This window comes from Pelophylax lessonae (assembly GCF_965119305.1).
Source record: "Pelophylax lessonae genome assembly, chromosome: 4".
Classification (NCBI taxonomy): domain Eukaryota; kingdom Metazoa; phylum Chordata; class Amphibia; order Anura; family Ranidae; genus Pelophylax; species Pelophylax lessonae.
The window spans coordinates 314,645,158-314,649,217 of NC_138771.1; positions in this window are offsets into that span (position 1 = coordinate 314,645,158).

Genomic DNA, 4,060 nt, shown 5'->3' on the forward strand with positions numbered 1-4,060 from the left:
ATAAGAACATAGACAGCAATCACAACATAACTGAAGACCAAAGAAGCATCTTCGTGTCCTGTTATGTTGTGATTGCTGTCTATGTTCTTATAAAGATAGAATAAAGGAGTTGGCTTTGAGCAATCAGATGATTCTTGTTTGCGCTCTGACAACACAGCATCACTGCTGCAAAAAAAAACGAAAAAAAAAAAAACACTCATTGTATAAAGTAAGGCGAGAAAAGGAAGCAATAGGAGCACCATTCATCACAATTAAACAATAAAAAATAAAAGGTTGGAAAATTTGTTTCTAGTCAAGTGACCTGTTAAGCAAATTCCATAGCCAATCTGCACACAGGTCTTATAAGAATAAAATAGCCCCTAAAATTTTTTTAAAGCATGGTGGAAGAATAAAAAGCTTCTAGCATTGATGCTTTGGGACCCTGTTAGCTCTTTCTCACGCTGGGACTAAAGGATTATCTGCCTGTCTGTGGCCAACCACAGACATTAGATGATCTTTCCTTCAAAACACCATCCCAGAAACAGCAATATTTCCTTTTTGCATGTGCATGCTTGTGCCTTAGGATATCGATGGTTAGCAGACAACCCCATCCACAGCCTCCATTGGTAAAAACAATAGCATTCGGGTGCGAAAATTCCAACCTGGCCAGTCATTGCTCCCCTTGAAAAAGCTCAAGTAGGGGATGACTGCGGTGGTATAGAAGGGGCCTGCAGACATATGAACATTTCCTGTTCTGGCCATAATGCCTATGTAGCACTGCCCCCTTGGGGGGTTGCTTGGAATTGTATGTTCTTCTGTGCTGCTTTGACCCTGTGAACCGTCCAGCCCTCCTGAAACTCTAGGTTCAGACATGTTGTCTATACCTTTAAATGACACACTAACACAATGCAGATAGGTTTCAACTCTTTAGCTTTGCTTTCCTCAAGAAGAAGGCTTAAAAAAGGGTTTTAATCAACTAGGCCCTGGATAAATAGCCAAGGCTCAGTTGAAATAACACTAAAGAACAGTTTATATCTAGTCATAGTAACAAGTAACTACACCACTATACACAGTATCTTACAGTAAGTGAATAAAAGCTATACATTTCTATGAGAAACACTCTTTCTACAGGGGAACCCTGGGCCAGCCTATAATACCTGTATCCTGATGAGAGGTTAGGTAATCTAGATACCAGTAACGTGTCCCTTTTAAGAGGAAAAAGATAGCAATGTTCAGAATGCAAGACCTTGCTATTATCTTCACAGGCAGTTGGAGCTCAAAGAACAACTGATTCCCCAGTGTAGCAAACAGGCAATGCAGGAAAGCTGGTTCTAATTAATGATGATCCACTAACTGATCCGAGTGTAGAATGTCTGTGTTTAGTGTTTAAGAGAAACTGTAACAACTGGTAACTGGGCTCTGAGCAGGTGCTCTCTCACCAATACTGATGTCCATCTTATGAGTTCTGGAAGAACAGGCAACGACAACTCTCCAAGCTGTGAGACACTGAGATGGCTGTGCTCTGCTGTTTCAGTAAGTCCCGCCAACTCCAACTTGATCAGCCATGCTGCAGGGATGCCTGCGATGTAGCGATTGTCATCTGTCCCTCCTGGGCTGAGACTGCAGACAGCTGGGTCGCGTGAAATAGGACGCAGGCCTCTCTCTCCTTTGGAGCGAATAGCCTGCTGGGTGATGTAGATCATAAACAATTCAGCAGTGCAGTAAAATCCTTTTAGAAGACTACAGTTCCCACAATGCTTTTCTTCCAGTCTCAGGAGTATGATGCATGAAATCCGAGACCAACACTAGAGGAGCATAGAGACAGTCTGAGAGAGCAGGGAGGGAGTCTGCAGTATCAAATAATAGTAGTCCGCTTTGGCTACATCCCCCCCCACTTGAAAGTCTTTGGTCCCCGAAGACAGAAAATAACTTCATTAAAGAAGGAACTACTGAGCAATATCTTAAAAAGAATTGCAAATAATGATTCTGCTAACCAGAACCTACAGTAGAAAATAGCTGACTAATAGAGGGATTTTCCAACAGTAAACTATACAAGTCATTAAACAAAGTTAAGTCATTTTGATAGCAGGCCAATAATAGATTAGTCACCCACCCATAAGTGTCAGAGGGTGGAACAGCATCATCCTCTACCAAAGGTTCAGTAGAGGAGGCTGGCACTTGACTAGAACGCTGAGCTGTAGAAATAAGTTCATCTGAACTTTCTCCAAGGGTGTTGTATGTTAGTCTCTTAAGTGGATGGATTTGCTGCCTAAGCCTGGAATTCATGTTTTCTATGGCTTCAGGCTCACGTCCCAGGCCCCAAAAGATACAACCAGGCTCTGGTTCTTTTAAAACTATTAAGAGCAGTTTCTTCTCCTTCATCTTGGGTGGAGGGGATCGGATCTTCTCCAACATTGGGCATTTCAGGGTTGTTAGCTGGTTCTAGGTTAACTCCTCCAGTCCCTCTTTCAGGAGATGGTGCAGGTCTCTCTGTCTTAACAGGCTGTTTTTCTACCATCCCAGGTGGAGACACTGCACGTACATCTTTCATTGAAGGCCGAGAAACCGGTTGTGTCTTTGGATGGGTGAACCCACAACCAGTCAAGAATCAGTTCTTCTTCATCACTATTCTCTCCCTCATCATCTTAAAATGTAGGTTTGAGTGTCCAACAGGTTCTAGACCTCCAATTGGCGGAGCGAGGTTTATCAGAACAAGGGGGTGAAGACACCCGAATGGCCTCAGATATGTGCAAAAGATAGTTTCGATGCCAGGTTTTAAGCGGACTGGTTTTTCTCTTTGGGCGGATGTGGTAAACAGGAAGTCCAGATAACCACCTACAGACGATGTAAGGTTAGGAATGCCATCAATCGGCTAGTTTGTGTTTACCAGGCACTCGCAGATTTCATAATAACACTCAATCTACTGATTGCAAGTCCTGTACTCTCACTCTAAGATCAAAATTTCCTTTTTTTCCTTCGCTACCTTGCAGTGGATGCCTCCAGGGCTTTCTCATAAGCAAGTTTCAAATTCCTTCTAAATCTATCGGCATAACCTCGATAAGAAGCCTGAGGTGCGATCTGGAGATGTTCCCAAAGCCTAAATCCTCTGGCAGATGGGCCTACTTCCTGAACATCAGCCGATAGGGGGAATGCCCAGTAGAGTCATTTGTGGTGCTATTGTAAGCATGGACTACAGCGGCAATATGATCACCCCAGTGTTTTTTCTTCTCTAATGGCAAAGTTCCCAGCATGTTGAACAAAGTGTGATTGAAATGTTCAGGTTGCAGATCCCCTTGTGGATGGTAAGGGGTGGTTCTAGACTTTTTAATACTTTTTGAACAGTTCACAGAGCTGTTTTACTAATTTACTCTCAAAATCCCAACCTTTATCCGAATGCATTCACTGGGGCAGGCCATAATGAACAAAGAACTTCTCCGCCAGTCTTGGCAACTGTACTGGCTTGTTAAATCTTGGTTAGGAAAGCTTGAGCATAACAGGTGAAATGATCTGTCACAACCAGGACATTACTGTGCCCACTCAGGTCAGGTTCTAGACACAAGAAATCAATGCACACCAGTTCCATTTAGAAACAGAAAAAATAACCGCGCTAAAGGTGGAAGTTGTAAATAAAGCAGCAACTTCAAGTGTGACCACACCCTAGAAAACTGTGTAAAAAATACGTTGCGCTCAGTGAATAAGAACAAATAAATGTCCAAACATAAATCATATATCAGTTCCTCAAGTCCTGATAATAAAGAAGTGAAGTGATCAAATAGTCTATTGAAAAATCCAAAAATATTGTGAAATTAATTGAATCAGCACAATAAGGAATCCAAGCTCCCTTAGGTAATGCGCTTACCAGATTTATAGTGACTGTGAGCAGGGGATTTATCCAAACACCTTGATTGTAGATGTCCCTGATGTGCTCCCGGGATTGGATGGCATGGAGTCACATAAGGAAAGAAAAGGACGCCATAGCATAAAACCCCACAAACAATTATATTAAAAACCCTAAAGTGCACCAACTTAGACCAGAAAGAGGGTGTATCCACCACCAATCATGAAGCTGCTTACCAGAGCT